Source organism: Chinchilla lanigera, unplaced genomic scaffold (genome assembly GCF_000276665.1).
Source record: "Chinchilla lanigera isolate Chin_1 unplaced genomic scaffold, ChiLan1.0 scaffold00065, whole genome shotgun sequence".
NCBI lineage: Eukaryota > Metazoa > Chordata > Mammalia > Rodentia > Chinchillidae > Chinchilla > Chinchilla lanigera.
The window spans coordinates 1,732,397-1,759,945 of NW_004955466.1; the positions used below are offsets into that span (position 1 = coordinate 1,732,397).

The 27,549-nt window shown below is 50.8% G+C and overlaps 1 protein-coding gene and 1 long non-coding RNA gene across 11 annotated transcripts in view; one reads left to right on the plus strand and one right to left on the minus strand.

Annotated features, from left to right (window-relative positions):
* The window catches only part of Rad51b (RAD51 paralog B), a 701,675-nt gene that overhangs the window by 45,925 nt on the left and 628,201 nt on the right, over window positions 1-27,549 (minus strand). The gene's annotated exons all lie outside the window — the stretch shown is intronic.
* LOC106150155 overlaps window positions 1-27,549 on the plus strand; it is a 46,005-nt gene that overhangs the window by 4,605 nt on the left and 13,851 nt on the right. The window lies entirely within an intron of this gene.

The following is a 27,549-nucleotide window of genomic DNA, read 5'->3' on the forward strand; positions in this document are numbered from 1 at the left end:
TAATAAATATTTCCCTTGCTCTTAAAGTATGTGCACACTGGGTTTGCTGCGGCAGACCCACGGGCAGCAGAAGGCAAGCACAGGGTCCAAACTCTGTCAGGAGGTGGGAGCGCCCAGCCCAGGCCCACTCTCACCCTTTGCTGCGTTTAGCCTCGTCCCTATCCCAAGTCAAGGTCTGAAACCATCTTTGCCTTCCACACAGCCAGTCCAATCATGGAGCTCCGAGGAGGAGGATGGATCAACTGTTAAAGGCAAGGGTGTCTCTCTCCCCTGGTGAAGCTCCTTTGAAGCTCTCAAGCACCAGAGCCAAGGGTCTTTCCCTAGGATATTTCCTTGTATCCTGCAGGGATGGTCTTGCCCCTGCTCTGTCTCTACCTGCATAGCAAGATTCATTCCGTATCACCCATCGCCTCTGAAAGGTTGTCAAGAGGCCTTTCTTCAAACAAGGCTTGGGAGGTTTCTGCCTCCTCTCTTCCTGTGAGGGGGTTGACTTCTCTCTCCTTAGAGCCGCTAGGCCCACTGGGATGTGGGCAGCAAGTAGGAGCGAGGTGCCCCTGTGTCGGTCTTTCTGCATTTGTGCTTTCAAGGGTTCTCCTCACTTGGTGACCTCGGGGCTGGCTGCTAGGAGTTGATCTGCAGCTGCCTTATCCCCGGCTTCTTTTTGGGATTGGCCGCTGTGAGGGGCTGAGGAAGTCAGAGATGGAGAGGGGGTCTCTTCCCCAGCTGCCTCCACGCTTCCGTGCCTCAGTTCTGGCAGGGGCTGTGTCTCTCAGGCCGCTGCCCTCACGGGTGGCCTCCTCCGTGGTCCAGCTCTCATCAGGCCCGGCCACCTATTTCCTGCCTTGGCCCTGTAGCTCCGGGTGGTAACAGTCGCGCTTTACTAATCCCTGGGGAGCTGAGTGTTCCCTGTTGCTTCCCTGAACCCGCCCCCCGCCGCATCTATAGGTTGTTCCTTCACTACATGTTTCCCAGTTAAACTCCTGGAAAAGAATCCTGTTTCCTGTCTGATTTACCTGACTGATAGTCCTTCCTACTATGGTGCTTCCAAACAAACACTGCCCTAACCCTACAGTAAATAAGAGGCTTTCTGACCTTGACGCTTTTGCAACTTCGTTAGTGTCCAAAAGGTAAACTTGGCTGCCTAATGGGGAGTCAGCCTGGGGACAAGCACCGGGATGTGGAGGTTTTAGAATGAACACGATGGTGGGTGCTGGCAATTGCTGAGACTGCCTCTTTGTGAGAATCTCAGTTCTCAGTGTATATGTGTCAGAGTGGCACAGGGGCAGGGAGAGAATCCGTGTTTCAGAATCTGCCAGGCAAGGATTCGGGATTTATTGGGTAATTTCAATTTACTGAGTAGGACTGAGAGCTAGAGAAGCACCTACTAAGATCCTTTTCCCCAAATCAGCTACACTCCAAGCGTTTATAGATTCTCATCTCAGGGGAAAATGAAATCTGGTGACATCCAGGGAGATGGAGGGTGGGAGGTCAAAGGGGCCAAACCTCACTAGTTAGCAGCTAAGAACTTGGGAAAGTCACATAATCCTTCAGAGACTCAATATGCTCATTTTCCAATTGGGAATTTAAAAATATGTCCTTGGAGGATGCTGACTCAGCGTTTTGACAGAACACTCCCGGCCAAGTAGCCGCCGGGGAGGAGATGCATCTAAAGGCCTTGGTACAATGCCTGGCTCATGGCAGCTGCTCAGTAAATGGTACAACTTATTATTCAAGCCCATCTCCTTGGCTTCCCATTAAAGAAACAGTTATTCTTGAGAAGCTTCTTGGAAGATTGGGTAGGTCAAAGACTTAGTAAGGCAATCAGAGGACCAGTGAAAGACATTTTGTCCTTTTCTCATACCTCAGGCTGGACCTAGATGAGGAGATTGCTCACTCACTGCGCTACCCCTTGGCCTATTTCCCCAACTCCCTGACACCAGGCACCTTGAGACAAAACCTGGCTGCTTTGGCAGGCTTCTCCCCCTCTGGAGCCATTGGAATTGCCTTGTGGGGTTTCCACAGGTGCTGCCTTGCTGCCAGCCAGGAAAACATAACAATAAATCATGCTCTGCCTGAGACCAGGGAGGGGGGTGCACGCCCAGAGCCTGCCACTGCAGTGTTCTCAGACCACAGGGTCAAGGCAGCAGCACATTCCTGTTTCCCTGGCCCCCGGTCCTCTGAGCATGCTCCCTGTCCCCCAGACCAGGCCCACAGGCTCAGCATGGAGGTCTGAGCTCCCCACACTTGCTGGCGGGGGGACCTCCTGGTTGTCCTGCACAGGCTGCTGGAGGGCTGGCAGCAGGGCTGCAGCTGTAGCTTGAGAGAGAGCCACGGAGACTTCCCAGCGTTATTATTTTAAGTAATGTCCAGTGAGTGGGTCGGACGGGGGTTTGAGGGCTGAGGGTTAAGACCGGTGAGATCAGTGCGTTGTTTGTGGAGTTCACAGCAGGCTCTCACCCTCACCTTGCTGGAGTCAGGGTGGCGTGGAGGCGACTGCCCTGGGCTCCCCCAGCAGGTGGGTTAGTATACACAGGGGCACACACATGCACACAGCAGCCAGTACACGCAGTGAGAAGGGGAAATGGAGCCCAACTCAGAAATACGTGTTGTGTGTTCTTGTTTGCCAAGCTGAGGGGGTAAACGATCACCAAAGGGAAACTGAAGCAGTCCTAAACTGTGAGCAGAAGAGTCCTCCATTTGGTGGCCTGGAAACAGGCATAGGCTGGGTGGTGGTTTCAGGTCTCCCCAGAAGCTCAGGTTCCTGAGGAGAATGCCAGGGCTTCCTGGAGGCATTCAACTAACACATGCCAGGCCCCAGCGTACAGAGGTACGGGGCGCACAGCAGTGAACAACGGTCCTGCTCTCCGTGCTTTATGCCCAGCTGGAGAGACAGATGACAACGTACATGTCCTGGGTGTTACTTGGGGACCCATTGATGGAGAAAAGTAAAGCCAGGCGAGGGGCCCAGGGAGTCTTTGGGTGGAGGTGTCAGCAAAGGCAGCCAGCTTTGGTTTTATTCTGCTTTATCATAGAGTGTCCACAAAGCTGCCCTAAGAAGGAATAGGCTACACAGCTCCGGGGTGGTGGGGAAGGTGCAACAGGCCAGGGGAGGAAAGACTGAGACAAGAGCCCTGAGGCAGGGGTGTGCCTGGCTTCCGTCAGGAGCAGCGAGGAGTCTGGCGTGGCTGAGGGGAGGGGACAGTGAGGGGACAGAGGGAGGTGAGGGCAGAGGAGGAGCAGGGGCGGATCACGGAGCCTGTGGCTGCACTGGGTGTGATGGCGGCCTGCAGGGATTGGAAAGGTCTGAGCCAGGGCAGGTGTGAGCCCGTGACTGCGATCACCCTGGCTCCTGACAGCTGACTGTAAAGAGGACAGCGCAGAAGAAGTGACGGTATGATGGTATACCGGGTGAGGTACAAGAAGCTGAGGGAGAGTGGTATCCCAGAGCCTGGGTTTGAGTCCAGACTCTGTCACCTGTGTCACCTAGGGTAACAGACTCTCTGTGCTTCTGTTTGTCTACCTATTAAATGGACTAGCGCCTGTCTTCCTAGGGTTCGTTGAAGGACTGTGGGAATACTCAACGAGCGAACGCATGCACAATGCCTGGCATGTACTAAGAGCTCAAGAAACACTAGCTATTGTACGGCTGCTTTTGATGCAGCACAGGCCTTGGAAACGGGAAGTCAAGGCCATGCGGGCAAAGGGTATTAAGACTGAAGTCGTCAACTACTAGGTCAGTCCTAGAACACAGAGGGAAGTCATGAGAAACGACAGGTCCTAGATGTGAGGCTGTCCAGGAGCAGGTGGGAGCAGCTGTGGCAGTCGCTCCAGAGGCCAGGTGACAGTCTGCAGGTGGGCAGCAGGAGGCACCCCGGGAGTTATGCTGGTGGCCGCCTGGAATGAGGAACCCCGGGCAAGGAAATGAGGAGTTGGGTTCCAGGCAGAGCAAAAATAAGGGGGCTTGGCAAGAGATAAATCTAGAAACTCAGGGACAGCTCAGAGCAAGTGGCCAGTGCCCACGTATTATTTCAAGAGTTTTGGGGGACATGTTGAAGATCAGCTTTGGCTTCCAACAAGGTAGGGAGCAGGGCAGCTGCGAACACGTTCCAGCTTCAAGGCCTGGAGTCTGGGAGGCAGCTGGCAGGGCTCATGATGCGGGGCTGGGCTGCTGCTCGGGAAAGAGGCTTAAACCCACCACAGGCTGGGCAGGCTCCAGGAAACGAGAGACACTTAGCAGAACCCATGAGTGTGTTTGGAATTGAGATGATATCTCAAAGGCTTGGCCAGACATCTAAAAGTGGGCTGCAAACCTCTCTGCCTCTAAGCCAGAGGACACCAAGGACGTGAGCTTGAGTTCTTGTATGGAGTATGAAGCGGCAAAGCACTGGGGCCCGTGGGGATATGCGGGCCAGTAATCTCTCCAGAACGGCTTGTTTTATAGTTCTGGGGACTGTGCTTTTATATGGGTTTTGATAAGCAAAGAGATAAAATCAATGTCCACGTTCTATGTCTGCCCTAGCAGCCCCTTCTTCCCCTTCTTTTAACCAACTTGATTATCAGGCTTTTGGCAAGGGAGTCTCTCCAAAACCTAGCCCACCAACACTCAACTAACCAACGGACAACCTACTAGCCACCAACCAGCCGATCAGACACATGAGGAGAACAACGGCCTCTCAAAGGCATCCAGGTCCTTTACCAGGAACCTATGATTTTTTACCTTATAAAGAAAAGAAATTTAAGGTTGCTAACTGACTAACCTTAAGATAGGTACATCGTCCTGGATTATCCAGGTGGTCCCAATGTAATCATGAGGTTCCTTAAAAGTGGAATTAGAAAGCAGAAGAAAAATCAGACACAGATAGAGATATGACTATGGAAGACTGAATGATCAGAGAGCCGCCACACTGGTGACTTTGAAGTGGAGGGAGGAGGCCACAAGTCAAGGAGTGTGGGCAGCTCTACAAACTGGAAAAGGCAAGAAAGCAGATTCTTTTCCAGACCTTTCAGAAGGAAACAGGGCCTTGACAACACTTTGATTTTAGGTCAGTAAGATGCATTTGGCACTTCTGACCTCCTCCAAATTATGACACTTAATTTGCATCTTGGAAGCCACTGGTGGTAATTTGTTACAGCAGCAATAGAAAACTAACACAGCAAACTGGGTATCTATTCTGCATGGTGAAGCCCAGTGCCACAGTGTGCAGGCCTTTAGCCCGGCTGTCTGGCCTTAGCTCCCAAGGTCACCTCTCTGGGCTCCAGCCAATCAGAAAACTCACTGTTGCTTGACAGTCCCTGACCCTGACCTCCGCCAATGCTCAAGACGCACCCAGAAAGGGTCTTAGGGATTATGTTTACGTGGAACGTTCAGGCCTGCAAAGCCCCTCCACTGGTTGATGCGAAGTACAAAGGCAGTGCCTTCCATGTGAATGATCTGCAAACTGGAAAGCTAATACAAACATGAACTAATCTGTGCTTTTATGTGGGTGTGTGGCTCTCAGGTCTTTGAGCCCAAGGCCTCTGAATGCCCTCTGGGCTTTTCCTTTTAGGGCATTAACCGTAGTCTTAAGTTATACTTTCATATATTCAAATGTTATTCTCCTAGTGGATTTGAAGCATCCTTGAAGGAAGGGTTATACACTTCAGTGCTCACTAGCCCTCAAAGGGAGAAACAGCAGGAGGTAAAAATGGGGACAAGAGCTGAAAAGCGGAGGGTCAGGAGGTTACCACAGGCTGCCAAGGGCACTGGCCCCACTGCCTGGCTCGGCCACAGCCCCCGGACTTAGACTCCCCGATGACAGAGCCCAGCCGTACTTCGTCCTTTTGTCCCTTTGTCCCAAGTGTGCAGTGGACACTTGCTGGGAACATACGTGTTTCCTTCAGTTTATTGAGGGTCCCACCATGACTTCCTCCAGACTCCAAGTCCTGTCCTACTGTTCTAGCCCATGAAAAGTGGCAACACTAATGTCCTACCAGGCTTCCTACTTATAGGCAAAGGACCCCTTAGAGTCATAATTCTGGGCCCTTTTCTACTCCCGTGCTTCTCCACAGGTCTGGCAGGCAACCCTCTGGGGACTTCCTGTTCCCACAGATGGAGCAATGGATGCGGGACAGGTAGCTGCAGGGCACAGGGACCTGTGTGGGGACCCAGCGGCCATCACAGCAAGCTCACTCTTCCCTATCGTTGGCACAGCCTGTCCTGTTACTGTACTCTGGGCCACATTAGGTAAACAGGGGAAAGAAAACAATGTCTGTCTGCTACAGAATGAACCCATCAGGAAAGGAATGTTACTGCCAAGTGTTCTCAGAGGGCAAGACAAACAAAGAAGGTGAAACCTGTCTTTACCATCAGGCCCAGTTCCCAGCCACGGCCCCCAACAGCCCTGCACAGGGACCCTTCTTACACCTTGCCACTTTTCCAGGAACGCCTTGGCCTATTCCCTCAGCTTGTGGGTGAGGGGCTTCCTGGGGAACAACTAGGGTTTTTTTTTGTGGAGACGGGGTGGCGCAGAGGCTGCTGGGATTCAGGCTGCTGGCAGGCCTGGTTCCATCCTGGCTGCTGGCTATGCCCTTTCAGCGGTGGCATTCCCATCTCCAAGGAGGCAGTCACATCAATAAGGGATGTTCGGCATCTTGCCCTGGGTGGGGGGGGCAGAGGTGTCCCATAGCAACTGGAGCTGTGATCTGCATATGACAGCACATTGCAGCTATTCAGGACTTTTCTTTCCCCCGCTTTCTTTGAAACAAGCTTGCCCTATATCCAAGTTCCCTGTGAGCCTCATACAATGAAAACAGCAGTTGACAGGTTCCCTGTAACTTGTGAAATCGGAGTGCATCCAAGGGGAGAAAGAGTGCTCATTACTGAAACACAAAACGAGCCGCTTTCAAGGCCCGCTAGTCGGCCCTTCAGTTTGCTGCCGCTGACCTCACTGCCCTTCAGCGCACAATGAGGGGAGGAGGAGAGAAGAGAGAGGCCTTTACTCCTTAGGTTGCCAATTGATCGCCCTCCTAACCCCTATGGGGGCTTCTGGGCCCAAACAATTCTGGTGACAGAGGTCAGGACTCCAGCCCCTTCCTCGGGGAGATCTTGGCTCTCCCTGCAGGGACTTTCCCAGGTAAAACAAAGACAAGTTTGAGAAGCCTTAAACAAACTCCTGCTGCTGATGAGAGGGAAATAGAGCAAGGGGAAATGAGAGGTGCCCAGAGCCACAACAGTGGGCCTCAGCCCTTTTATTCAATCAGCTCCCACAGCCTTTGCACACTGTGGACCAGGCCATGGACTGCAGAGGTCCAGTCACACCCAAGCTCTAACGTGGTAGCCAGCGGCCATCTAGCAAGAGGGCTGTGGGAGGGAGCCATCTAGGAGGAGGAAACGGCTTTATTTTTGCCCACTAGAGTGTTAATATACAAAATGTGAGGAGATGGGAAAGAAGAGAAAGAGGGGACACAGGAAGAAGAAAGTGGGGAAGGACAAGAAGAACTTGTAAGGTAGGTCCAAAACAGTGCAAGCTTTGAAGGAAAGCCTATGAAGAATGGCCGCGCGTCCCTGAGGTCATCCAATCAGCTCTCTAGAGGGACCCAGCCCTGCTACTTGATTGGTGCGTCCTATCAAGAACACACAACGAGGGTAGAATATGTGAGAATGACGCGGTGGGTGGGGACAAACGAGTCTGTGGCTTATCTCTGCCCAGCCCTCAGAACAGCAAGGGATGGCCAAGCAAGATAGCGCTCCACTCTTTCCTTTCTGGTTACAGAAGCAGTAACAGGTTATCGCACAATCCTGTTTTGCCAGTGACCTACTGTAGCTTTATTGGGGACCACGGGCACTTAACTGTTGGGTTTCTAGTTTTATCATCAGAAAATTAACGGTATCACTCTGTAAATATGCCATGTTCATTTTACCAATGCCCTACCTTCTGGAATATCCTATACCTACTCACCTACCTGGCAGACTCCTAATGATCCTTTATAATGCCATACCTTTACACATGTTCACATCTTAGCACTTTCACCTTATATTATGGGGATCTGTCACAAGAAGATAGTCTATTGGAGGAAATGCTGTATCTCATTTTAGTGACTGGCAGTTAGCACATCATAGCAGTTCAATAATCACTCGAAGAATTGAACTAAATCAGAAAGATTTTTTTTAAGGTCCTGGATTTTTTTTTTCCAATCATCAAGGATCTAGGAACAGGCTTAGAACAAGCAAAACTCTGCTCATGCCATGTCAACGGGAATCTCCAGAGCAATGCAACATGGCAGCCCTGCTCATGGAATGCCTATCTTATGCCAGGCACAGTGGTGGATTCTGAGTACCAGAAGTTTGCACTTTAATTACAGAGAAAAGCTAATGGCACAGCCCAAAGGTGCCATGCTTAAGGGTACAGCAGGAATCCTAGGAAGGAAGATCTGTGAGGACTAAAACCACTGGGAAAGATGGTGAGGAAAGTAGAACTTACACTATCCAAGATGACTATAGTAGCAGATAGGAATGATAAAAAGAGCACAGAGGATTTTTAGGTAGGCAAATCGAGGGGAATGATTCCATTAAGGTGGTACATGTCATTAGACACTTGTCCAAATCCATAGAAAGTACAACACCAAGAGTGAACCCTAATGTAAGCTAGGGATTCTGGGCGATAATGATGAGTCAGTGTTGGTTCATGAATGGAACAAACACGGTAGTGTAGTGGGGGATGTTGCCTCAGGAGGCTGTCCTTGCAGGGGGGAAAGAGTATGTGGGAACTCTGTATTTCTGTCCAATTTTGCTATGAGTCTAAGACTACTCTAAAAAATAGAGTCTGTTAAAAATGTGAAGAAGGCACAAGCATATTTGGGATATTTAAAAAATGAATCATATGGAAAGAGAAACAAGCGAAATGCTTAGGGAAGGCAGTAAACAGAGTGGTCTGACTATGGATGGTACAAGGGAGTATGCATTGAAGAACGCAGAGAAATTAGATCAGGCAGATGGCATGAGGGCAGATGAAGAATCCAGAAAGCCAAGCAAAGAAACTGGGACCTGATATTGGAGAACACAATGAGATCTTATAGGTTCTTATAGAACTTACAGAGCTGAGAAGTTATATAATGAAAGTAGTAGCTGTAGAAGAGGGTTTGGATGAATATCCAGAGGCAAGACAGACTAGAGCATGCCTCTGGTCTTCGAGACACTGGGGCGTTTCTCCCAGCTTGGTAGGTGTGTACTTGGATGTCACGGCTGCCTATGAGCAGAGCTGTGGAAGGCAGCAGTGGTAAGTTCTACAGTGCTCCATGAATTGGGTCAAGATCACATCATGAGTAAAGCTGAAGTAACAGGACTCAGTGCTCAAGCTTAGGGGTTGGCCTGCTTAGTTCACTTCATGTCACTGTAACAGAACACCACAGACTAATGTATAAAGTGAAGACGTCTATTTCCTCATATTCTGGAGAAATGTATTTCTCACAGTTATGCTACATCATAATACGGTAGAGGGCAACATGGACAGAATGAGTATCTGTGTACGAGACCAAGAGAGGATGGGGGCCAAACTTACCCCTTTACCGGGGCCTGCTCCCACGCAGACTAACCCACTTCCAGCGCCTTGAGTCCGTTCATGCGGACAGTGCCCCATGACCTAATCATTTCTTAAACCTCCCCCAACACCTACAGTGATGAATTTCAGCAGGCATTTTGGGGGAGACATTCACACTGGGGCCCATGTTGTGTGACATTTGAACTTCATGCTGTTTTCTTAATATTTAGCAGGATGATAAATAAGACAGTTCTTTAAAAACGACGGTATTTGCCATCTTGTTAAATCTCTGGATTTTTAGCTCAGAGTGTAAGAGCTAAAGATAGAGTTGTCTTCCTCAGTTACATCTGGGAAACCAGTCAACAAATAGTTATAGACTGTGAGGACAGCGCAGGGAAGGAAACAGTCAAACTCTGCTCACAGAGCTGAGTCTAGTAAGAGGCACGTGAAGTTAAGTTCTCATCAAGTGTAGAGGAATGAAAAAGACGAGTCCTGAAACTGCTTAAAAACCAAGGGAAATGTGAGGGAGAAGGAACTGCTTACTTTCTTTTACAAGAGTAGTCCTTAAATTATCCACCCCACACTAAATGTTGCAGACACAATTTCCTTGCAGGGCTTGTGGCCATGGTTGTGCTTGGCAGGGATGAGAATAGCCAAAGCCCTGTAGGGAGAAGAGATCCAGATCCCCTAACCAGCTGCTCTGGAACACCTGATGGAGCGAGACGCTATTCTCTGAAGACAGTGCCTTCTCAGTGATATTTTAAAAGATAATACAGACATGAAGATATCAAGCCATAGTGAAAATACATTAGGCTGAAAGGAACAGTCTGTTCAAAATGTTAATGATAAGGTATGATATATGGACATCAGCAGAGGCAAGGGAAGAGGGGTCAATGCTCTAGATGCACCTGTTCTCCCAGGCACTAGAACATGGCTACACCCCTGCCGAGCTCTTGAGAATTACTGCAAGATTGAGTCATGGGTCAAGGCCCATTGTAGTCAGGGTTTACGGGGGAATAGATTTAATACAAGACACATAATTCATAGGATTGTTTTGTAATATTCACAAATTGCCATGGGATCCAGGCCCTCAGCTGGATTCTTTAAGAGTGCCAGAAATCTGTCCATATACTACAAACTTAAAGAATCCAGCTGAGGGCCTGGATCCCATGGCAAAGTCCTCCACAAGTCTAGCTGGAGGCGTAGAGCCCATGGAAACATCTTATGCAAGTCAGTACCAAGGATCTGCACTGGGAAGGCCCAAAGGTCAGTGGAAGCTAGAAAGTCTGCACCAGAGGGATGAAGGATCTGTGCCAGCAGGCTTAGGGTTCTGCACTAGAGCCAGGAAGCAATGCTCAAGGTAAAGACTAGAGCTCTCCTGAAAACAACCGCAGCCATGCTCAGCAACAGTGAAGGCCTGAGCTCCCCTAACAGTGAGAACAGCTGTGTTCATATGAGGAGAGCCAGTGTGACATGGTTCTCCAGGGGAATCCACAGCACACCATCTTCCTCTCCAGTTCTCCTCTTATGCTGCTGGCAGTGATCCTCAGGTGGGCCTCCCACACCCAGTACCACGCCAGTTCAGTTCAGCTGGGGGTTACAAGTTGACCACTAGTCAATCTACCACAAAGCCAAAGTGGCAGATTCCACCTCAGGGTAAGAAAGAACTTCTGAGGGTGAAAACTTCCAAACAATGACTCGGACATCTCTACAAATTCATGAGTGCTCCATCCTGGAAGAATCCAAACCCCAGGTGATCTGTGTGAGGGATGTCGAGCTCCATGACCAATCAAAGCCCTCCAGGGCTCTACATTTCTCCTCCCAGTAAGAGGAAGGAGGAGGAGGAACCTCAGGCCCATCGTTAACCAGAGCCGAGGATAAACTTTTCAGCCACAATCATGGGGGCCCAAATCTGATTCTTAAAACTAGGTATCACTTCCTGCTGGGTTTTCATCACCAAGGACCTTTTCTCTGTGTCATTTTTTGTGGCACGGAAGCCTTGAAAGATGGCTGAAATCAACACAGGAGAAAGTGAAGGACCTAGTGTGAGGGAGAGACTTGCCTGGAATTAGAACTTTCAAGAGCCACGCAGAAACTCCGAGAGAGAAAGGCCTAGCTCTGACAGAGCCAGCTCCCAAATGACCTGGGGTTATAAGGCGTCTTTAGATTATCGAACAAATGGCCCTAGAGTCACCTTTTGCCAGAGGAAGCTTGGTCCTTCCAGGAGGGAATTAGATGGGCCTCTGATAAAGCAGTGCATCCTGTCTGACTCCCTGTCCACACCCTCACAGCTGGGCCTGCTGTGGCTGCTGCTGACTTCAAAGGAACCGCTTCCCTTGGATCCACATCAAGGACTGGATTGAGAAAATGGGCCTCTGACCTTATAGTGAGGGATGGGACCACCTTTGCTTTGTGCGTGTGTATGGATTTTTCCTGTCACTATTGTGTTTTCCTGCACTAGATATAAAATATCTGAAAACAATCATCGGAAATAGTCTTTCACCTACGGCCAGAGACTGGAATCCAGCCCACTGTGGGCAGAGGCTGTGCTTGTCCCACGGGGGTCTGGTGGCCCATGTCAGGGACACGCACTAAGGTGGGTGGCCGGCTTCTCCCAGCCCCATGCCAAATACTGGTGCTCTGAGAGCGCTTCAAGCAACTCCGCCCTGGCATCCAACTGGATGTGCCTTTTGCCCAGCAGTGCTCTCGGTGGGAAACAGCCAAACCTCATCCTCAGACCCGTACTCTGCCTGTTCTCAAGGTTTTCCACTGCATCTTCAACCCAACCTGATAATCAAATCCATTCCAGGCCTGAAACGCAGCCCCCTCCAGGGATGTTGGGAAGGTGCCTTGTGGTGGTGGTAAGCCACGCGGGGAGATGGTAGAGTTTCTACCCATCTTGCGGTGAAGGCTGCTGGGTGCTGGTCGTGGGAAGCTGACGAACTCTGTGGCTGTAAGTGAGCTTTGGGGAGGCTCCTCCAGCCCACACCCGCTCAGGCCTGCGCTGGCGCCCCCTGGAAAGAGCACATCCCACGTGCCGGCGGCGCTGTCTGGCTTCTACAGCCTCCCGTGCACAGAGAGTGCCACATCCATGCCGACTGGGACTGTCCAGGCCTCTGTGGTGTGGCTTCTCCTGAGGGGAGCCGGGCCAAGCCATGGGCCAGGACCCACAGGCTGGAAAGGATATGGAGAACACGGACGAGGGAAACACGAGAAGCACGAAGATCTGTACCAGAGGAGTTTAGCCCTCGAGAGCCTCTCTCCAGCTCTCTCAGCACTGTCTGTAAGTCCCAAGGCTTAAAGAACCCAGTGATGGAAAAACAGGCCCCAAAGACACAGGTCACCCCCTTCCTGCCCAAACACCAGGCCCAGCAAATGCTATTAATACCCGCGGCCCCTCCCCAGCCACGCAGGGTGAGCCGGGCTGAAGCCTGCTCCTCTGTGGAGGCCAGCTGCTCCGAAACAGGTTGGAAAAGTGATCTTTGGCATACAACGAGAAGGGTGTGTATGATGGGGGGCCCAAGAGCTCTCTATCAGGGCCAATATTATTTTTAATTGCCGAGAATCGGCCTGCGCCTGCTCCTCAAGGCTGCAGAACACCAGCCTGCCAGGAATTGGAAAGCAGCTTCAAGAGCGGGTGAAAAACCTCATTCCAAGGACTGCTCATTACGGAGCTGTCACTTCTTGTGGAAAATCAGGTTACGCCTCAGCATTTATACCATCCCAGCAGCCCCTCTTTTTCAACCCTGTGTAGAAAGGGAACGGTGAAGGCGAGCAATCTGGGAATTTCGGTTACTGCCCTCCCCGCTCCCCGCCTCCACCCGAAGCATGACCGATGGCCCATTTCTCAAGCCAAATCTCACCCCTTGCAGGCAGCTGTCAGGAAACCACAGAAGGTGCTTGGAGAAGCACAAGAAATGGCTGGTTCTAATCTGGAGGAAAAAAATGAATTAACAAGGCAGCTACTTATGGAAGAATGTTTTCTTTTCTTCAGCCCCGGCCTGCATATTTTCACAACATGTGTACTCTGTTACCTTGTCACTTCCCTGTTTTCTTTGGGTAAATAACTGGGCTCTGGACTTAGGGGAAGAAAGAAAGAAAGAAAAAACCAACTCGGGAGTATCCCTGGGCAGGCCTGGCTGTCTGAGCTTGAGGGAGAAGGAGCCCGCCATGAGCATAAGACAGGGCGCTTGTGAGCCCAGCTTGGCCCGGCCTGGACAGGGCTTCCCAGTGACCTCTCCAGGTAATGGTGTGGGAGTCAGAGAAGGGAGGAAGCAGCTGCCTGCTCAGCCCTGGGCTTGGCAGGCTCCGAGACGAGGGGAATAAAGACCTTTTCTGCTTCGCCAAGTCAACCGTGAAGGCCTCTCTGAACCTGGCAGAGTCAACAAGGCACACATGGCTTTTCCACCAGCTCTACCCTTCCACTGACCAGGGAAGCGGCCAAGTGAGAGAGGGCTCCATTCAGAAAATGCCCAAAGGCTTCGAGTCACTGTCTTCCAGAGGTGTTGCTGAGCTCTTCGTCACTGCCCTGGCCTCGTGGAGCCTGAACCAAACTCCATATGAGCACCAGACGGAACTGGCTCATTGGCAGCCATTGTTCACATCTGCACCGTTGATGAGGGCCAGGGGAAGGGTGGCGACTCGGTGGGTTATTCTGATAAGCCAGTCTTCATCATAAAGCAGCAGCAACTCTTACTTTCTCAGAGCTTCACAGCTGATCATCAGAACAGAGAACCGATAATAATATCCTTGCCTTACTGCCCCTACTATTGCACTACACACAGAAGGAGTTAGTTTACTATGTGCCACAACATGCCTGTGGGTGCCGGCTCCGCCCTTCGGGGGAACCTGCGGAGAGAATACCCAGAGGCTGAGACCAATGCAAAAGCCCAACAGCCAGCCTGGCAAAGGCAGGATTAATTGGGTGCTGTCAGCCTCTGCGCATGTGTGCTTCCTTCCTCCCTCTGCTCAGGAGCCTCTGAGTCCAACCTTCAACTCCCTGTCTCACCTTGTAGATCACACAGCCTTCCTCAGGCCGAAGTTTGGAGTTCAAAACTGGATTTTTCCACTGCAAAGATCTGGCCCCCATCTGCCGAGCAGTGCTTTTCCTGCCGCTGTTGGGTACAAGTGTCCCACAAGGCAGGGTTCCTTTGAGGGGAACGCTGATGCTGGCAGGTCACCTATTCTATAACCTGGCACTTGCAGGGTGAAAAGGGCACTTGGAGAAAGGAAAAGGAAAACCAAAATTTTCCTGGAAGCGAGAGACAAGGCCATTTGTGGACTGTCCAAATCATGCATGATGTCAAACTGTGCAGACAGCAACGGAGAGGTGTGTGGGGCAGATGGGAGCAGCTTCAAGCACGGAGACAGCCGCTGTGGGGCGTGGAGCCCTCCTGGTGTGAGGGTCGTGTGGAGTGCTTTGTACATATTACCTCATGTCATCCTCTCAATTATTCTCCGAAGTAGGTGCTGTTGTCTCCCTTTTCTAGTTGAGGAAACTGAGGCACAGAGCAAGTGTGTAGCTTGCTCACATTAACCTAGAGAAACAGGATAAATCTAGACCAAAACCCAGTGGTGTGATTCAAACGCCAGTACAGTACTTATACTCACCAAGTGCCACCTCTGAGAGAAACAGGGGCCCCTCCTCAGAAGCGCAGCAGGGACGCTTGGTCGGCCGATCTCTCTGGCTGTACGGCTTGTCCCAGACCCAAGAGAAGGCGCTGTTAGCTCTCACACTGGCAGCTGATTTAAATGACCACCCAGCAGCATTTCCACACGGAACCTGTGCTGCCGGCCCCTCCGTAATCACATCTGAAGCCTGCTCCTCTCTCCCTCCTGCCCACGCCCAAGCCCTGGCCAACCTGGGTTCCATTTTTACCTCAGCCTATACCCTCACGTCTAGTCTCTGCTTCCTCTTCGCCACCTCCCTAAGGTGCCCCTGGCAGGCTTTGTAGAGTTGAGGCCCCATGTAAGCACACCTGCCTAACAATTAAGCCATAGTTTTCCAAGGATGGCCTCTGCACTGCTGCGCCACCCACCCTGGAATCCCCGGGGGTGCTCTGTGGTGCTCCAAGAAGACTGAGTTCTAGGCTCTGCCAGAGGCCTCAGTAAGACTTTGGCGGGAGGTCTAGAAAAATCTGCATTTTTTTTTTAGTAGTAGAGGCTGTGGGAATGACACTGTACCAAGGGCATTTTGCACAGGGAGGCTGGTTTGAAAGATGGTGGGGAGTGGCAGAGGAAGCTGTAGGAGGCTGGGCAGTATTCCTGCCAGTCTGTGTGGAACTCCAGGATGGGCGAAGGCCCTGGCAAAAACATCCTCCAGCGAAGTTTCCAAGCAGCAGGCCTCCAGAGCCCCATTTCAAGCATCCCGGAATCCGGCCATTTCCTGCTGGTAGCAGCATCCTTTTTGCTCCCTGCTGGAGATGCCAGTAAGCAGGCTCTTGGGCTTCCAGAGGGAAGTCAGCTTACAAGGCGAAGAGAGCAGGCAGAGCGCTAGAAAGGTAGGCGACCGAGGCAGAAGTTGGGGGAGAGCCGTTTTAGTGCTTCTCAAGGTCACTCACAAAGAGGTTTGGGCAGCACTGAAGAGACCCCGGGGAAAAAAAAAAGAGAGACCCCCAGAACCCCAGACTCATCAGTGAAAGACACCGCAGGCAGGCTTGGAGCTAAGCTTTAGATCAGTCAGTGCGGCCTTTGAGAAAACGCAGGAGGGAAAAACCTTCCTAAAACTGAAAAAGGAAGTTGTTTTTCTTCCACCTCACCAACAATTCCAAAACAAGTGAACACAAAGTACTCTAACCTTGGCATAGGGCAAGACCTCCATGAAAAGTCGTTTCCCAGCTCATTTGAAAGGAAAATAGTGTTCTTTGTGTGACCACCTATAACTTCTGGGCACACTCAGCGGAGGTAACCCAAATGAAAAATTTGATTACCAGCTGGAAAAGTGGGGCAAGGAGGAGACAGAAGGGAAGCGGCTGGAGTGGATGGAGCTGAAGCTGGGCGCACGGAGGCAGGTCTTCCTCTTCTAGAAGTGTCTGTGTCTGGTGGCTTAGACAAGCTGCTTCGTTACTGTGGGTCTGAGTTTTCTCAACCCCAGCAGGGCAGTGAAGACCGATATGGGGCCAGCAGAGTGCCTGCCCTGTGGCGCTGGGGACGCCCCGGCAGACACACAGGCCTTTGCAGTGCTTGGATCCTTCCTTGCCGAGGTTCAGCGCCACACAAGTGCTTGTGTCTGTTGCAAAACCAGATCCTTCCCATCCTCTCTTTAGTGCAAAAATGATCAAAAAAGCTCTGTAGTCTCCTTCGAGTAATATTAGACATTACTCAGAATTGCTCCTATGACTTGCAGTTACTGTCATATAGTTCTTTATACAGTGTCATATATTTATTATATGTCAATGTACATGTGACTTATATTTTAATGTTACATGGCATGTATGTTGTATATGAACTATGTCATTTATTAATTTATGTGCATGTCAATTCATATGTATATATCATGTGACACTAAATACAAATCATAGGTATTTGTATGTGTAGGCATTTGTGTATATACATATATATATGCTACTACGTGAATGTAAATCAGATGTACTAGTATATGTACACATATACACGTGTACATACAGGCACACAGAATAACTAGTTTGGTGACTAAAACTGCGGATAAAAGCATTAGATTTCAGGGGTGGACTGAACTGTGCTCCCCAAAAGACATATTGAAGTCTTAATTCCTAGCACCTGTGCATGTGACCTTATTTTTTCAAAAGGCCCTTTGCAGATGTAATTAGATAGAAGTTAAGGCGAAGTCCTACTGGGGTACGGCGGCCTCTTCATTTAGTATGCAGGCGTCCTTATAAGGAGAGAGAGAGACACACACACAGGGACAAGGAGACGTGGAGATGCAGGGATGGGGAAGGTGGAGGCAGAGACCGGAACAACGCGGCTCCAAGTCAAGGGGCGCCAAGGATTGCTGGCAAACACCAGAAGCCAGGAAGAGCAGGAAAGAGGCTTCCCAAGAGCTTTCGGGAGAAATGTGGCTTTGATGAAGTTTCGATTTCTGACTTCTGGCCTCCAGAACTACGGTGCTATACATTTCTGTTGCTTTGATCCTGGTAACTGTCGCGTGGCTCTTTGTTAGGGCAGCCCTAGGAGAAGAACTCGCTCAGAACAGAGCGGAACCGAGCAGACCTGCTGCGGCTGAGTCCTGCTTCTTGCCCCCGCCTCCTGGCTGCCTGGGGTGGGGTGAGGGGGGTGCCAATCTCTTTGGACTGAAACCAGCACTTGGGGGTGGTGAAGGCCCCTGCAGCCCGCTGCTCCTCGGTGCTGGTCGAGGTGGCTGAAGGCACACTGCGCCCCACCCCCAAGCCTGAGCTAGGTCACCTGGAAACAGGAGTGGGGAGAGAGCGGCCTGCACTGCCTTCCCCGCCCTGCCCACTCCCTCCTCCTCCACCACAAGCAGCTTTGAGCTCTTAAAGGCTGGACTAAATTTATGGTCAGTATGCTTCTAGATCAGAGGTCCTGCTGCTAGAGAGGTTTCTTTTTTTACTTTAATGGTACAGAGGAATTCTCTCCCCAGCCTCCTCAAAACACTCACACATCTTTTTAAAATTTGCACCTTTTTTTTCATACTGGTTTCCTATGGTGAAGGGGAGGCTAGGAAATGCCCAATAAATCATCTGTCTGTCCTCACTCAATTGAAAGGCAGGAAATGCAGAGAACGGTCTTGGTACCTTTTCCACTTTGCATATAACAAGAGCTATCAGGCCCCGTTTCTTTGAAGGGCAGGCCCCTCTGGTGACAATATTATTGTTCAAGGCCCCTGGAGCTGCTTTCCAGGGACCAGACCCGTAAGGCGCAGGCAAGGAGATGCTGGTTCCCACCTCTGCTAGCATCTTCTTCCCGGCAGCCTCTCTGGGCTTCCTGGGGAGGTCTATTCGGGCTGCATTGACATCAGGGCTCCATGGGCACAATGCCATTGTAAGTCTAAAGGGATTGTAAGTTAACAGGACTTTAATTCTGGTCTATATATATATATATATATATATATTTTTTTTTTTTTAATAGGAATTTACATCTAGCAACAGCTAACTCACGTTCACCAAGGTAAAAAGCCCATGTTTGTGAGAAGTGCTCAGGAGAGGTATGGGAGGCCCAGAAGATGTTTCCAGGGACCAGCAAGGGCTTCCTGCAGGAGGAGAACGTGGCTCTGGGAGGAGGTTTGAGGTCTGGCTTGGGAACACAGGAGTGAGGAGGAAGGATGGCTGCTGACCCCGGGGCCTTGTGAGCACATCCAGGAGGTGCGGGGGCCAGCACGCACGTGTCTTATCCAAGAGACAGAGAGAATGCCAGTGTGTGCGGAGGGCTCAGGTGGGCAGGCAGAGCCTGGGATGTGGGTAGCAACGCTGGGACAGGGACGACTGACCTTGTGCTTGTTATCTGCAAAAATGGGGCCAGCTCTTGCTAGCAGATGGCCTCCAAGCATACTGCTTACAAAGAGTCACCCACAAATGCTTTCAGGTCTGACGTGATCTTCACAAACGGTGTTCTGAGAGGCCATGTGGGGGTCTCTTATGGTACAGTTCCCAGCAAACCTTCTCTCTGGAACCTTTGCTCCTCAGCTTTCCTACACTAAAATTATCTCTGCCCGCCTGACACACACACACCAATCTCTTCCTTTCCCTCTTTTTCTTTTCAGCCACCTCCCCCTCGTAGGTTACCCAAATCGCTCTAGGCCCCCTCACTGCTAAGGGCTTTCCTGCTTCACATGTTCCTCCTCTGACCCGCATGCGCACCACACCCACCCTTCTGCGCACGCGCAGACCTCCCCTTCTTGCCTGTGCCTGCTGACCTCTCCTGACCGATCCCCTGGCTCTGGATTTGGGGACCAGTGCTGGGGAGGTGTCCGCAGGGAGAAGGGATGTAGAGGAGGCTCCAGACAAGGAGAGCAGCTAGGAGGCCACATGTTTCTAAGCAAGGTCCCAGGAAGGAAGAGAACCCGCAGGTAGGAGAGGAAAGTCTGATGGGCACTGGGATGCCCAAAGGTGGCTCTGGTTCGAGTGGGCTGTCACACTGAGGTCTCTCTTACCTGACTGGGATCCCTGAGTCTGAGCTGCCGTCGTTTCCGGACAGCCCTGCACACATGGTGGGCATTCCGAGTGTACGTGCGGATAACTGAATGTCGGAATGAATGAAAGAGTATGTCAGTGAGTACTCAGCAGTGCTCCAGCGGGGCACTCCACCAACCCACAGCAGGTCAGTGGCAGACGTCAGGACCGGCCCACAGTGCTGCCCCGAAAGCTGGTGACGCAGCTACAGAAAGGGGGAGGCTCCATCCTGATTCACCTCTGGGCAGAAACAAAGACAGCACTAGAAATGCCCCAAACAAGACTATGTGTCCTTTGCCCTTCCATAAGATAAACAGGGAGACCACGGCTCCATTGAGCTTGTGATTTGCCTCCTTCTCTTCAGAGCCAGTATGGGCTTTTTCCCTGTTCCGTGGACTTAAAGTGTCACCTCTTCTGAAAATATTTCAATTCGAAAGGTGACTGTGCTGAGCAGATAACATGAAATGCAAGAAGAGGGAGGAGAAAAGGGGAAGCAGTGCGTGTGATTCCCTATTATGAACTAGTCACTGTGCCAGTTCGCGCTAATGCCACCCACTGTTGTTCATTCTGAGCATCTACTTTGTCCAGAGCATATTCTAGGTATGGGAAACCGGAGGGGACAAAACAGACAAAGAGCCTGCCCTGTCATGCGTACACTGCAGTGGAGAAAACAACGAAGGAACAAGAAAACGATACCATATTAATGGATTAGAAGATGGTAAATGCTAAGGAGGGAAATACAGCAGAGGGGAGAGTGGTTAGGAAGAATTGGAGACTAGGGATAGCAGTGTTGGGGGTGCGATTTAGGCTTGAATAGCTTAGGGAGTGAGCTGTGCTCATTTCTAGGGAGGAAGATTTCAGGTGTAGGAAAGCCCTGCTTTGGACTGAGAAAGGTCTTTTGGTGGAAATGTGGGGAGGCCAGTCTCCCACTGATCTTTTTTTTTTTTGAGGTAGGGTCTCACTATGTAATTGAGGCTTGTCTCCAACTCACTATGTAGCTCAGGCTGGCCTTGAACTCGAGATCCTTCTGCCTCACTGTCCCAAGTATAGGCATGTGACCCACCGCTCTTAAAGCCCGAACAGGCTTATCCTCTTAGCTCACTTGCTTAATTCATCTTGCAAAGGTCAGGGCCACCGGGGGAGGACACGTTTGTTTCCCAACAAGGACAGAAGAGATGGTCACAAGAGAGTGGGTTAATTATCACAAACCGTCCTTGGAGCTGCTCTGGAACCTGATTCCTCTGCCGACTACCCGTCCGGATTTACGCAACTTCCTCTTTCTGAGCCCCCATTGCTATAAAATGGGGGACCCATTTAAAGATATCTACCGAAGGAAACGGAGCTAATGTATCACGCGAGGCGCTTTGTGAACTGTGCCGTGCTGTAAAAAGTGTGCATTCTTGTTTTTGTGCCACCGTAAACACAACTCAGGGCTCTGTCGAGCTCATGTTGGTTGCATACATCTGTATGGGTGTGAAGCCATGTTAGAAAGCAAAGATAGTTCTTTTGCTAGGTCACAAAGGCTATTTTCTACTTACGTGTTACAATATTATTCGGGTGGGGAAAGATTTCGTGGCCTTGTTCCAGCCCCCTTGACCTTTGGCTGGATCTCTCAGGCATTTCCCAAACCTGAGATAATTCGCCATCCCCACCCCAATCCCCAGCCCACCTCTGCCTGTGTTTCCAGCCTCACTGAGAGAGTGGTACGTCCCCGCCGGTATGCAACAGGACTCTGGGTGCTGCCTAGCATTTCTCATCCTGTGGTTAAGCCCTGTTTGTTTCCTTTGGTAGGAGTTCCAGACACTCCCCACTGTCCCCAGGCCCCCAGTTCCATAGCCCCTTCCCTCGCTCTCAGCATACGGCATAATAGGAGCTTCTTCCTGCCTGGAAATTCCTCACCCAGACCTCAGTCTACTGGTTACTTCATCCGCCTTTTTTAGTGCTGGAGCCAACAGCATCTCCCCAGTGCAGGGGATGACTCTTGCTCTGCTAGCTGCTCTGTCACACTTTCTGAAGCAATAATCAGACTGACTCAGAAAGACTTACAAATAAAGCAGTTGATCGCTGTGCTGTTTATAAGAATATAAACTGGGAAGCGACTGTAAGTCCAGCAAGAGGAATTGGTTAAACTGATTCCATACAGTCATGAGATGGCCAGGGAGGTTTTATAACCAGTACAATCCTAATTTTGCGAGAAACAAAACAAAATCCACAGGAGCAAACGTAAATATAGGTGCATAAGGAAAAATAGGAGGGGAACATTAAAAAATTAAGTGATTGTCTTCAGGCAATGAGATTATGAGCGATGTTTAACTTATTCTTGGTACCTTACTATTTTCTGAAATTTCTACTGTAAGCGTATAGTATTTTTACAATTGAAACAAAAAACCAAAAATATTAGCAACAACACTTCCCATGGAAGAGCTGCCTGGGGTTCAATTCTTCTTGTGCTCCCTTTGAACGTAGCCTTTCTCGGGGTGGTGCCTGGTGGACAGCTGCGCAGCAACTCTCATTACAAGTAAGGGCTCGAAGCAAAGGAAACCATAACCAATTAACATTACAGCGGGAACTGAGGCATGCAGAATGGAAATGCCTCAACAGGAATGCGCTGTTAACTAATTTTTTTTTCCATTTTGGGACAGGTGTTTAGGGGGATGTACTAAGTTTACTCCAGATAATTTATTTTTTTAACTGCTATGATTATTGCATTTTTCTGCCTCTGTATTCAAGGGAACTTTTAATATGCAGAATCTTTCCATAATGGATGTTGTATGCTAGGTCTTTCAAGTCTGTAACTGAGGTCCTACTGTGTGCCAGCACTGGGGAGACAAGGGTTATGTGCTCGGGGTGGACAACTCAATAGTGGCTAGAGTAACACCTGCTACCAGGACTTTGGAAATGTTTGGGGGTGTTTTTAATTGAGTGGATGGGAATCAGGGTTGCTAACTACCTGTAACATACGGGATAGTCCTATGAAATCAAAGATTGATCTACCCCAAATGCCAGCATCTTGAGGGAGCACCAAAGTAGTATGTTGAATATAGAAGATGGTCCCTGTACCCTAGCCATGGGAGAGGGGCTGTGGTGAGCCTGAGACAGCTGCCGCTCAGTGGCAACCTGGCATTGCCACGCTCAAGTCTGGGGTTACCACATCTCCCAGGCTCTCCGGCAAAGTCATAAACTAGATGGAGATGTACAATTTCCTGATTTTTAGAAAGCACAGCGTAGGCCAGACAAGACATATCTGTGGTTCAAATTTGCCCCTCAGGTTCCCAATTCACAACCCGTCTTAGGAAAAGACACAGTCGCTGTCTTCAGGAGAGGAGTGTGGCAGAGGGTCATGGAATGTGGCCAGGCCGAACGGGAGGATGAGGAGCAGCCTGGACACAGGCGCTATACCCCTGATAACGACTGAGTGCTGTGCACAAGCTGGGCAAGCGCTAAGTACCCCACGAAGTGGTGAATGTGCCCCTCGGCCCTCATACATCTGTGGGACAAGGCATGAGTCTGGAAAGATCCCCAAGAACCAGATCCTAGGTGCTGACTGTTACTCCAGAGCACAAATATTACTTTGTGAGGGGATTGGGCTGGATGGGATGAGAAGTGAAAGAAATGACTTGCAGGAACACTGATCTGGAGTCAAGCACGGAATAGGCAAAAGTGGAGACAGGGACAGCTGACTTGTGGGGAGATTAGGCACAGGCCCGGGGGCACGGAGAAAGATGTTTCACCAGGCAGAACGTGGGGGATGATGGGGGTGGTCAAAACAATCACCTCCTGGGGGAAACAATTTTAAACGCTTTTCTTGTACCACCACTACGACATCCAGGCTCTCTTTCTCCACTTCCAGTAGCGTGTTCATTTGCTACTCTACTCCTTACTGGCTGTTCATGGTTAAAAATGTGTCTTCTTGGCTGGGTGTGCTGGTGCATGCCTGTAATCCCAGCACTCGGGAGGCTGAGGCAGGAGGATCGTTGTGAGTTGGAAACCAGCCTGGGCTACAAAGTGAGCTCAAGGCCAGCCTGAACTGCATAGTGAGACCCTGTCTCAAAAAGACAAAAAAAAATTTCTTTTTAGCTTACAAAATAAATTTTGCTAACATCTCCTTCTTTGGGCAATTTTCTGTTATTCTGCAATCTCTCCAGTAAACCTGTACCTACCCCCACCCCCAGCCCCTCTCAATACAGATCGTTGCTAGGACTATTGATGGGTTGGGTACAGCAAATCTTTCAGAGTTTTGATCCGCCTGGACTGGCTGATATAGAATCCCAAACTACAGAAGAAGGAAGGATGTGCTTAGCGAATACTGTGAAACAGTATTTTCAGGGGGAAATCGCTAATCCACTAAAAGAACAAACTGTCTCCAAGCATTCCAATACTATAGTTTACATTCCAACAGGCAAAATGAGGTTTACACAGGAGGCGCATCTATTTTAAAAAGTAGACCAGGCACACCTCTCCTAGGCAAGATTTTGTTGGCAGTGATTCCGATCAACTCTACGGGATGGAGAGGAATAAGAGTCTTGCTGGGGATGTGTAGAGCCTGAGATTCTACAAACCACAACCTGAATTTGTCCAAACCAGTGACATTTCACTGCAATGCATCTTTAGCATGAAGGAATCCTTGAATAATCACTTAAGCTTCCCTTGCAATAAACAAGTGTTGGCGGGGCACAGGCACTTAAGTCCTGTTAACTGCCCAGGAAAGGAGCCCCTCCTTTGAAAAGTAGTAAAATATCCTCATGTCCATATCCAGCAGGACAAATAAACAAATGCAAGTGTTTGGTGACTGGCATGTCCTGGGCCAGAAGGGAGCACCCTGGAGCTGTGCTCCCTGATGCCTGAGGGGGGACGCAGTCAGGGGAGGTGAGAATATTGCTGCATTTTGCACTCCCACAGCAGTCCTGTTACTTCTTGGCCTGTAGCAGGACGACCGCCACTCTCCACCTGGGTTCCCCTAATCCCACCCCCAGGACCAAGGCCGCCATCGAAACAGATGCTGGTGGACACCGGCAAAACTTGCAGCAATAAAGTTACTGAACAAAAGACAGAGCCAGCCCGAGTTTCCCTAGGCTGCTTGGTAGGTGGCGAACTTCCTGTCACCAGAGGCAACCAAACACAGCTCAACATGGCTCAGCAGGGAGAGCAGCAGGATTCCAGGATTTCACTGTGGCGTCCTTCCAGGACTTAGTAGAGAAAGGGAAAAAGAAAAACCTATCAGATCTTTCTCTCTTTCTTCTGGATCCTGTTTTAGAAAAGTGTGCCCAGGGCAGGAACTAAACTCCAGATATGAGCTAATAGTCCCGTGTTGACCAGGACCTGTGATCTGCTGTGATTTGGCACGAGTGATTCCTCGTTCCTCAGATGAGGTTTGGGGCACAAAGAAATCTGAGTTCCCTGCTCCGCGCATGACGACAGTGGCTCAAACACCGGGATGGTTCCAAGTCTGACTCACTCAAGAGCCTTAAACTGGGATTGTTCTGGGAGGTGGATGGGCAGCTGAACACATCTCTGGGGGCTTCTGTAGGACGGGACTGCTGGAGCTCAAAATTCTCAGCTCGCGCCAGACTCGCAGAACCAGAACCTTCAGCCCCGGGCACTCCCTTGGGATTGGAGGGGGGCGGGTCCTGTAATCAAATGCAAATTGAGTCTTCAAGCACCACGGGGTGTGTGTGGGTGACTCGCTGAGGGCCCTGGGAGCCGGGTCGGAAGGCCCCGGGGAGCAATGGCCCCCCTGCGGTGGAGGTCAGGCGAGGAAGAACGGAAAAACTAGAAGGATCAGAAGAGGTCGGAGGCCTCGGGCGGCGCCCTTTCGGCCCTGGCTCCTCACACACGGCCCTGGGGTGGGGAGATAATCTAGGCCATCCGCCCTGTCCTCGGCACTGTCTTTCCGGCAGAACCCCAGCCCTTGCACCACTGAGGCCTCTGGCCCGATTCTCCAGGCCAAGCGCCCAGGAACGCCGCGGCGTTGGCTCGCTTGCGGGCAGGACGAGCACAGAGGGAGGCCCGGGGGCCAGCAGCTTGGAAAAGAGGGGCGCAGGGAGGGAGGCAGAGCCCGCTCAGAACCAGCTCCAACCAGAGACTCCAACTGCTCTCCTCCCCCGCCGGCCTGCCCCGCAACCCTTGCCAATCAGGGAGTCTAAAATTACCGTCTTCACAGCATCTGCAGCCCTGCAGCCCTGCCGAGCTCTAAACAAGATGAATAGGCCTGACTCACAAGCCGGAGCCGAAGTATGCGGCGGGGCAGGGCGGGGCAGGGCGCTGGGGCGCGGGGAGCCTGGGGGTTAGGGGACAGGATGGTCCCAGCAGGGTCCTGAAGGACGAGATTACCCAGCACCCAGGGGAGGTGGGAGCAGGGGGAGGGAACCATGCAGCTTAGCAAGTTTCTGCCTCTCTCCGGCCTCTGCCCGCTCCTCCTACCCCAGAGTCTCCAGTAAGAAACCGCAGAGGCCTTTAAGACAGGACCCCTAAATTCAGTCCCCTGCCTGCATGGGAAACTGGGGTCTCCAGTGGGGTTTCGCTCTGGGCTTTTCAGTAGGCAACACCAAGTCTTGTGAGTCCCTCTCCCAAAGAGCTTTTACCCAGCGACCCCTGGTTAGCCCATGCGGCCTAAATGCCTCCATTCATAAAAAGGGTCTGAAGGTCTGAGTGACTTCACTCCAGAGCAGAGGGCTCCAGAATGGGGAGTGTTCAGTGTCAGGGTGTCCCAACACGCCGTGTCCCAGCCATGTCCTAGCCTGGCCTGTTCTTTCCCTCTGGGGGCGGGAGACTGCCTCAGAAAAGAGGGTGGAGACTGGTGACCTGCAGGCTGTCCTGGAGGGCAGTGTCAGAGGAGGAGGGACCTGCGTGGGGCCTGGAGGTTGGAGGGGACGGGGAGACAGAACTGTTCCTCCTGCCTCGGTGGTTCACAATGGACTCACGGTGCTCCAGAATTCTGCAGTGTGAGAGGGGCAGCTGGACCCCAACTGTTCTCCCTTCAACCAAAGCATCTCCACTGTGATGTATGTTGTGTAAGTTTCCGTGTCATTTCTATGGAATTTTCAGGATTATAATAAGTACAGAAATCACTGGCCTGAACTAGAGGACAGGAAGTGAAAGGGAGTGTGTGGTTGGCAGGAAGGAAGGCAGAGTGAGCTCTCTGTAGTAGCAAGAGGATTTTATGTGGCAGAGGATGCTGAGAAAGCAGGTTAATCATGAGAGAGGCTGAGACCAGCACTACCATGTAAAGCGAATCCCAGAAGAAACATCACCCCTGAGAGAACTGGAACCGGAAGCCACCTGCAGTAATCCTGTGGGAGACAGAATCCAGACCCCAAAGTGTAGCCATTTGTTAAACACCTGTCTAGTCCATGAGAGCCATTCTTAGGTAGGAAATGAGGAGATGGAGGAGTTGGTGGTGTTTTCAAACTGAGGGCATCCTTGACTAGGCAGGGCATTCAACACTCAACTAGATCTGGCCCTGCCCTCCAGGAATGTTAGAAGGAGGAAATCCTGATAAACCTATGTGTTCTGGATTTCCTCAATGGTCCAGAATGGCCAAGAGCTTCCCATTCCATGGTAAGAACTGGGTGGTACTACTCATCTAAGAGTGCAGCTCTCATGCCTACTGACCCTTGCTCTAACCTCTTCTCAAAGGCAACCAGAAGTCCTCGCCTATTCTCCTCCTCCTCCCTCTCAGATCTCACCTTCTGTCTCCTTCCCTGGCTCCTCCTTGACATGTATCCATCAAGTGGTATTTCCTTAGGTCTGGGCTTCTGTTTTCTCTTCCAACTCTGTGTGCTTTCCTTGAGTGACCTTACCCTCTTCTGGTTTCATTTATCACCCCAAACCTGTGACCTCAGCCCCAGCCATCTTCCTAATTGCCCACACATATTTCCAACTGTCTACCGCACATCTCCAGTTGGACATTCTACAGTTGTGTCAAATCACAC